At 34.7% G+C, this 9,983-nt stretch overlaps 1 long non-coding RNA gene across 1 annotated transcript in view; it reads right to left on the reverse strand.

The window, feature by feature from the left end:
* Nucleotides 1-7,944, reverse strand: part of LOC108376385 (uncharacterized) — an 8,935-nt gene extending 991 nt beyond the window's left edge. The window contains exons 1-2 of the long non-coding RNA XR_001849254.1: nt 7,932-7,944; nt 6,793-6,798 (exon numbers count right to left, since the gene is read on the reverse strand). This is a non-coding gene — a long non-coding RNA (uncharacterized LOC108376385). The remainder of the gene's footprint in view (nt 1-6,792; nt 6,799-7,931) is intronic.
* Nucleotides 7,945-9,983: the final 2,039 nt, after the last annotated feature.

Consider the following 9,983-nt stretch of genomic DNA (forward strand, 5'->3'; position numbering starts at 1 on the left):
GTGGCACCGCCCACTTATGATCACATATATGTATCTCGCTAACCATTCTAGCAATTTGTACCAAACTCGGTGTGGTTATTGTGCTTACCACATAAAAGAAAACCGTTAAAAATTGTTGAAATCGGACTAAAATTTCGGCCGCTTTTCATATAACGGTAAATTTCAGAAATGCTTGAAATTTCAATATTTCGAAATTTAAGGACGCTAATTTACTTAAAATGTATACACCCCGGCTTATCATGTAGCGGTAGATTTCGGAAAGGTGGAAAACATATATTTAATACTTGCGCCGGGTATTTAATGTGCGGCTCCGCCCGAACTTAGACTTGTTAATTATGGCTTTTGTTGATACAGGGTGATTTATATTTTGATGAAATGAAAAATCGACACTTTGCGAGATCTCTCTTCACTCGAAAAGGGCTGTGTATGGGTATGAAACTCTTATAACTCTAACTAATATTTGGAATATCTTTTTTACACCAGAAACACTGAAAAATCTAGACTCCTTGAAAGGCGGACAGAGCTCATTGACCCAATTACTTGAAAATTAATTTTAGTAACAAAAAGCTTATAATTTGATATAAAAAACAGTTTATTCAATTTAAAAACAACACAAACCTTGAACTTTAATTTTTATTTTATAATTTTAGCAACAGAAAAACTGAATATATCCTGTTGAGCTATACAACAATATAACAGGATTGCTTTTAAATTAAATTTTATGTATTTTTAATAAAGGTCACGAAATACCAATTTGGAAAAACAACTGGCAAAAGAAATATTCGCAGTCTTATATGAAAATAAGCTCATCTCACCTATCCTCAAACATCCTCAACTCACATCTACTCATCACATCCCACCTCACCTCAGTTGTGCAAGTCAAATCTATATACAATAATAAAACTGTAACAGGCCGACGTCTGCACATTATAGATGTTAAAAAAAAAACAATGGTGTGGGGAGTCAACAATTTTTAGAATTGTTGTATGTCTGCCTGTCTGTACGTTTGTATGGGCATCACTCCATAACTAGTGCATGACATTGAATGCAGTTTTCACCGGTGTATTTCTTGTCCAACTCAAAATATAGAAAGAAAAAAATAAGAGTTGTCACGTGTTTGAAAATTGCAGTTTAAATAAATTGATCAAATAAAGTAAATATTGCAGCATGTCAGTCAAAAGAGAAAGATTTAAGAAAGCTTATAGCTGAAAATATTTTTGTGGAGGTTGACACATGTTTGAAGATTTTAATTAAATTTAATTGATAAGATAAACTAAATATTGCAATATGGGTATCAAATTAAAAAGGTTTAGGAAAGGTTACCAGCGAAAATATTTTTGACGGGGGAGTTGCCACCTATTTGAAAAATTGTATTGAATTAAACTGATAAATTAAATGAATTATTACAAAACGGGTATCAAATAACTCAAAAATACTTTTAAGACGCAATGAAACACGCTGGGTATTTGCTAGTCACAAATAAAAATTGATTTCTTGATTTGTGATAGGATCAATTAAAAATCATTTAACCCACTGTTGTGCACTGTATATCTAAACATGCAACTCTCAGTATTATGAAACGATTGGAAAATGAATCAAGGGAAGTTTAGCTTCCTTCCCTGCTTAGCTCCTCCAATTAGCTTCAGAAATGTGCAGCCTATGCGCACTAAAATACCAATAATATCTACTTTTATGTTCTAAACTTAGGCTACACTTATTTAGCTCATTTATGGCAGACAACTACATAATTCTCTAAAATTGTCATATATAACTATCGAGCCTAGCTACCAAATATGGACGTGCGCAATGATTTCTAGTTATCATTAATTTAAAATTTGAAAATTTTGCCTGTTCGTAGAATTTTAATGTGAAAATCATGCAAGAATTAAATGGCTGCTAGTTAATAATTTGCAATACTTGTAGCTAATTGTGGTTGTGCAATGCGTACGTGACATAATAAAATAAAATCAGCTGACATGCCTAAAAGTATGCACATTCATACATATATTCATTCACATGCATACATACATACGCGCGCCTCCTGTGTACTTACATTAATACTACAAGAATAACTATTTTGTTAAGCGGAAATTACTGCCCGTAGCTAAATGTTTATTAAATTAAAACTTGAAATGCTGCATGCGTGCGCGCCTACAGGTATACAACATATTGCGCGCAAAGCTAATGGTGTGCTTATGGTACTTGGACGCTTACGTTTTTACTGTTGTAAATGTGCAACAGTTTTACGTAATTGAAATTATTTCAACATATTTTCCGGCTGATTGGCTTTTCTCGTTAATGCAAATTATTTAATTTTTTTGCGCAGTTCTCGCTTACAGTGCACTTACAGTTCTAGCCTTTTTGCATCGATTGCAACTATTCATGTATAAATACTTAGCTGCATATGTATGTGTATGGTTGCAAATCTATGTAAGTGTGTGTGCGAGTAATTGTGTGTTCATAATATATGCAAATTTTAATTGTACAAACGTGTTAACCGCAAAATTGTTTTATAGCGTTGTTTTCATGTTAAATGTCTGGCATAATGTTATTGAAAAAGTACATTATGCATTGCCAGCGGGCTGCGTGATGTATACATATGTACATATATTTGTATGCGCAGCAAAAAGTGTTTGTGGCGAGTATTAAAACCATTCAAATTGGGTCTTAATTCAATTAACTTAGCGGCGTTGAAAATTGTCTGAGTGAGAAAATTTAAAAAACTGAATAGCTGTTCGTATCAGGCGCATAATTATACCATACCTCTTAGTACTTAAAGTTTATATTTAGCTTGTTTTTATTGTCAACTAGCAAATGGCCGGCGTGCAAGACAAATCCTTGTATTTCTGCCCGGAGTGTCGAGCAAGCTGGGAATCTCCCACCGATACGTCGCGGCCTGGGCATCGGTTGTACTCAAAGCTCACCAAAGAACACTATGTCGGAGACTGGCAACAAGCTGCTGGATTCCAACATTCGTTATCACTCAATTTGATTGCCAAAAATCTCTAAAAGAATAGTAGACGCGCCTAATAATGTGCAACTTATAGTTACATGCCCCTCGAACCGCTAGATTTGTTACTTTTCCATGTTGTATACATTTAGGCTCCACTATTGTACATTTAGAGAATTTTGGCGACAAAACTTTAGCGATTGTATAAATTCCACTCCAGAGCCACGGCGAAAGCAAGCTACTGGTGGATGACTTTGCTATTAGATAGCTAACTCTTACAGGAGGTGGATGGCGGAATACCAACAAAGCACTCTGAAACAATCAAGGTCGTGAAATATGTGGAGATGCTAAATGATTTTCTGCAAAGTGAACACTGGTATCAGGGATGTAACCAATAACGGTTTAACTTGGTGCAAACCAGAAGAGTACCGTAGGATTTCCACGTACATCAGTGATACAGAAATGGACAAAAATCTGACCGAAGTCACCTAAAAAGGGACAAAAAGGAGGATAAAGCCGCGTCTATGTCCAAGGCGATTACTTATCATTCTTTAGTCTCTGACTCTGCACAGAATAATTTCTCTGTTGCTCTACGGGCTTTTCCAGAGTTAAATGTTACATTTTAGGGTCGGATAATTGAACGAGCTACATTCTATAAACCTCGGGAAACTTCTAAGATTCATAGAAGAGTCAGGAAAGTTTGCGATGGAGCAATAATTTCCCACTCCAGCTGTATTTCTCTTTCCTTTAAATCCTTTCCCTACGTCTTTAGAAAAACTGGCAATATTGCCTGACTACTTTAAAAATTGTTTTTGGGCATCCGCCTCCTCCCGGATATTGGACGACCTTATCACTTGAGCTTTTAATGCTTTCAGTAGGGTTATGCATTTACTAGAATAAACAAGAAAGATTTTTTTCTTTTTTACCTTTTAATTTAGAACCTAAAAGGACAAAAAATTGGTCAAAAAATCAAAAAATCTAGCTGAGTTCGACATCACATATCTCCCATATACCATTAAATCCAATTTTATACTACTCATTCACAGTAACACGAGGTGCTGCAACAAAACATATAAAAGTTGCTTTCTATCGTTTCAAAAATAAATGAGTTTATCTGATTTTATTTTATTTTATTCATTTTTCTTATTTAACATTTTTTTTAAGTAGTTTTTATTTTATTTTATTTTNTTTTATTTTATTTTATTTTACTTTATTTTATTTTATTTTATTTTATTTTATTTTATTTTATTTTATTTTATAGTTATTAATTTATTTTATTTCATTTTACTTTGTTAATTTTCTATTATTTAATTTAATTTTATTCAATTTAGTTTAATTTAATTTTATCAAATTAAATTAAATTTAATTTAATTTTATGTTATTTTATTTTATTTTCCATTTTTCATTATTACTTCCTAATATGTTTAAATTCCATATTCACTTTCCGTACTCTACGCCCACTCGCCTCTCATTAAATTGCCAATTACCGTTACAAAGACTAATCCCTCTCCCTCCTCCTCCACCTCCACCTCCTCCTACATCTGTGTGCTATTCATCCACTCATGGCGTTTGTCCTTCCTACACAATGGCTATTTCAATTACTCGGAAATTTCTTGTTGTGGGTATAATTACCAGCGATTAATCATGATTAGTGTACTGCCTCAGGTAGTCAAAATAATAAATAAGAGTAGCTAGCGAATTTAGAGCAGTGAAGGCGTGGCATGACGTTGCGAAGGTATATAGCGTATGACATATGGAAAATGTAAACGCAGGTATCGTATGTATATATCGGTATATGTATATATCGTTTGTGAGTATGTATGTTGCTATCTACGTATGTATGTAGTATGTATATGTATGTAGTATGTATATGTATATGCTTGTGCGTTTATTTGTGAGCGATAAACACAAAATTTATGTAGCCTTGCGTGCGAAGCTCGCCAAGGCTTTTGCAACTTGATTAATCACTAAAATCTGTTTTTAGTCGCTAACTGACTTTGTAAATGACTATTGCTGCCTGTAATCCGAACTTTCGAAAATGGTTTTTTGTAACAGCAAACTTAGCGCGGATTGGCTTTTGGAGATTTGTGGCAGCTGTTTGTTGTGGTTATAACCATTTATTTTAAGCCTTTTTGATGTGTTTTCTTAATTTATGTTAAACAACGGACAATTAGACTTATTGTGATTTTGAATACAATTATTTTTATAGTAGAATAGTCACTGTATTTACATATGTATATTTAAATGATGACGTGGTCTTTATCTTCATTATAAGAAGTTGTTCAGGAGCGGATTATCATCGAAATATAATTTATAAAAAGAGGAATTAAAAAAGAAAGTTTTTGTAGATACTTAATTTTTGGTTATTCATTTTTTGCTTCGAAAGCAAAATTAGCGCATTTTGTTTTACTTAAGGGGCTGTGCTAGCCAAAAATCGTCAAATAAATAGCAACAAAAATAAATATGTGAGATTCATAAGGTCAAGCGCTAATACCAATCTTAGGACGAAATCTTACACAAATGTGAACACAAACACGAAGATGAATACAAAGACGAACACGACAGCGAAGAAAAAGGCGAAGACAGATACGTATATGGCCACGAAGGCGATGATGAATACGAAAATGAACTCGAAAGCAGATACGAAAACGAATACGGATATGAAGCCGAAGACGACGACAATAAATATGAACACGAAGACGAAGTCGAATGCAAAGGCGATGGCAAATATGCCCCTACGAAGGTGATCACGAGTACGAAAGCGAACACGAAGACGAAGGTGAAGACGACCAAGAAGACGAAGAGGAGGTCTTTTGCATCCTTAACTTTTTATCTTAGATGAGGATGAGATCTTCAACCTAATCTTCATCCCTGTCTTTATCTTCATCTTCATCTTCATCTTCATCTTTATCTTTATATTCATCGTTATCTTTATTTTGAGTTGTATGTAGGGGTGAGAATGTTTGCATCTTTTTTGTTTCCTTCTCTCCGTAGAAGCATTACGGTCATATTGCACTAGCAATATATGTAGAAATATTACAAATATGACTCTTACCAGACTATTTATATCGCACAAATTTCTGACATTGCATACTTGCAGGCGCAGTCAACTGCATGCGGGTGACAACGTAGCGAGTCAATGAGGAATTTGCGGCAATTAATTAAGTTCCGTTCATACATATGTGTATGCATAGTATGTAGATATATGTAAAATGCACATAAACACATACTCACATGTCTTATACATACACATGCACACATACATATAATTAGGTACTAAACGTAAAGTCGGTTATGCGCCTAACTGTATGCAAAACGAATTGATTAACAGCCCAAAAGCGTATTTCATTCGAAAGGTTCTATATATGTACATATGTTTATATGAACATGCATACATATTTACATACGTGTGTGTGAAAACATATATGCTTTTATAGAGAATCTTTTAATTAGACAGACTGCGAGCAATATCGATGAACGTAATGAAGCGAAGTTTTAGCGCGCGAATGCGGCACAAATTTGCACAGTTAAGTGTAACTTATGCTTACTTATGATTTCAGCGCGCAATTTATGTGATTATGTGATTAAACTTTACATCGGTATATACTAACTTTACTCAGACAATTTTCCTTTGATAAACTCGTAGAAAATTTTTGCACGCAAAAGATTTGTACGCAGTGGTTTCGTTAGGTTAGGCGGCAGTGGCGGGCAGGACTCGCTTATACATAGGTTTTTTTTTATGATACCGGCTCATTAGAGTTACTTGCAGCTCAGTAAAAATATTCGCATATTTCTAACATTTACGGAATTTAGAAAATCTAGTTCGTTAAGGAATTAACTACCGACAGCTTTTGCCATATTTTTGATAGCTGCCGAGCATTGTCAAGGAGTGAATTAGAAGATTTCCTCTTCGTCTGGCTCTGGGACATCCATCGGAGCTTAATGTTAATCTATCAGACTAATTTCATGACGCCTTACGTACAGAACATTCTTCATGAATGGCAAGAGTTTTTTGGGAATTTCGAAAAGTGAGCTTCACCCGCACTCGTTTACAAGTTTTGAATTTTTCATTCACTTGAAGTATTTACGAAGGAATAGTATTTACAAACATCCATAAATATTTTGTCAAGCTGGATTTTTCTGCACGGCACAATGTGCGCTGTCAGGATGCTGCAAGCTCATAGATCCTAAAGGGTGGGGTTTATCTGCTTAGGAACTTATATTGCTGCAGACTTCTTCAATATCCAGTTAGACAACTAAGTATTGAGTTTTCCTTGTGATAGAAAGGTTATCTTATGTTGAAAATTAGAATGTGGACCGCTGTTTCTACACCTTTTCGTTTGTTATATACGTGTTGGGAAGTCGGGAACTTCAGTTCCACTATTTCCCTAATATAATCATTTAACCGGGCTCAAAAGACATTAGTAACAAAGATGAGAGGTATATAGGATTGAAGTCTTGCGGTTTCCTGTGTGAAACCTTTCTCGCTTTGAGATGAAATAATACTTTAACCTGCGTCGACTTCTAGAATATATATATAATTGGGCCCGATAGCCGCGCGTTAAATTGGTTTTAGTGTAAGCATAACAAAGTTCAGTGGTTTTTACTGATCGAGAGGCAGGCTGCTGCCGGCTTCTTTAATACTATCCGAAATCGTATAAAGTGGAAATGTTTTTCCTGAAGCAGTAATCAGCATATCACATACTAACCTTGTATTGGAACATACGGATAAGTAAGCCTCCTTAAGAATTTTCGGCATTTCGGAGCTGCTGCTTTTCATTACCAGCCCTTCAAACCAGAGTTCTTGCTTTATCAATTTTCGCCCGAAATTTTGTAAAAGACTCGAAGTGTGCACGGTATATTTTATTTTAGAAAATTCATCAAAAAATCAGAAAGGGAAATAATGAGCTCTTTACGAATTCTTTAAGATTTATCACCTATTCAGAATACTCTGAATACATGGATTGCAGGAAAAATACACTTTCGTTACTATTTTTGCCTATTGAGGGGTTATCACTAGTACACCTTTTTCAATGATTTTAATATTTCGAGGACAGGGTGCCCAAACCGCTTTTTACCGGATATCAGTAGTATGCACCTTTTACAAAATGACATCTAGCTATGATATTTTTGAGTACCTGATTTATTTATTTTTTCAAATTTACCAATAAATTTTTTATAGCGCATAACTGCTACCATAATACATATGTATGTACATTTCAAAATGTCAGTTAAACTTTAAATTCAGAGCAACTCGGCATCAATTTCAATTTCACCTGCATAATTTATGACATGCAAATTTTTCTGTTACTTCCATTGGAAAAAAATATTCCCTTAGTTTGTGCCTTCAATACGCCGAGTGCATTGACTGCTGCCGCGATGGAAAAACAAAAGCCGCTTCCGCTTACTGTATTTCGCGCAACTGCTCTACACGCTCTCCCCTCTGCAACAACCCCACAATACATACAGATACATAGCTATACATACATATGTATGTAGTTTTTATTGAACGCGGTCGCGGTTTAAACTGTTGCTTTCATCAAGTCGCATATATGTATGAGTACATGAATGCATGTGCACACCTGCCGAATGCACAAAATTCACATAAAAGCGCTCAGCTCAATGCTACATACATATATTCGGTTCACTCAAAAAAGCATACAGGTACATTAGACCATACCACCTTACGAGGAAAATGTCAAAAAAAAATATATTTTGTTTTTACCGAACATACGAAATACCATCTTAGCAAAAGTGGAATAATTTTTGGCGATCTTTAATTTACTGACATTAGGATGGTACGTCAAGGTGATAAGAACGAAGATATGTTGCGTGAGTACTAGAACGGGGTACTTTGGAACAAAAAAATTGTCTTCCGCGGATATGACGAAAAACGTAAAAAAGCTCCTACGTTCGGTCAAAAAATATCGAATTGCCGTCGAATCGAAATACTTCCACAGAAAAAGTTTAATAATTTTCGGCGAGTTTTAATTTACTGGCATTAGAGTGGTAGCAACTGTGATCCCAATAAGGCCAATGAACCTTTGAACAAGAAAAATATTCTCCTTGAAACAAGAACATGGATATATATGGCACTTTTTTTTCCGCAATACCGAACTTACGTATTGTAGGATTAAGAAACAAATATTTCGATAAGCTGTTTCTCTACAGCCGTATAGTTTTTTATAAATTTTCTCAGTATTTGATTTACAGAAAGTTGTATATCAAAAAGGAATATTCAGTGACGTAAGTCCATTCAAACGCTCTTGACCACGTACTTCGCAAATATGATTTGATCCATTTGAGCGTGACTGCATTATTTTGCAAGATATTCAAAATTCCAAAATAGAAATAGCAGCCAGGAACTGGGAAGTTTATGTTGCTGAATTGTCGTTTTTCCATACTGCGATCTCTTCCAAGAGCTTCGACTATTTCTGGCTGAATTTCAGTGTAATTTGATACCGCTTCAAGACATTGAGGCCATCTTGTTTTTTCTTCGATTCTGTTTTTGAAAAAGTCGTGTAACGCTGCAGTAGTCTCCACTACATTATTTATGCCAGCTACATCACAAGCTGCAATCACGGCTGAGTTAAGCTAAATTTTTGGAGCATATTGAAGATAAATGTTAAGAGAAAGATCCAATTGTAGGTAAGCTTTGGCTCTGTCAAATTTACCACTAATCGCTGTAGCTCCAACATATCATTCCCCATAAAGATACGAACAATCTATACCTACATCCGAAATATATAGTTCTTGATAATTCTTGATAACACTAACCTGAAATCAAATGGGTGACAAAATTCAAAATCCAAAACCCTCCGTAGTAAAATCCTGATTCTATCCTGACTGTAAATGCCAAATATATTATAAACTAGTAATTTTTAGCAAAAAAAAAACCGACTTCAATTCCCATATAAAAAAAATATATATATATATATCTCATGATCCACTGATCGGATCTCAACCAGATTAGTATTGGACCACCTCTGAGACACTACCTTTCCGATGCAAAAAGAATTATCGAAATCGGTTG

Source organism: Rhagoletis zephyria, unplaced genomic scaffold (assembly GCF_001687245.7).
Source record: "Rhagoletis zephyria isolate East Lansing unplaced genomic scaffold, Rhagoletis_zephyria_1.1 Rzeph_scaffold_10343, whole genome shotgun sequence".
NCBI lineage: Eukaryota > Metazoa > Arthropoda > Insecta > Diptera > Tephritidae > Rhagoletis > Rhagoletis zephyria.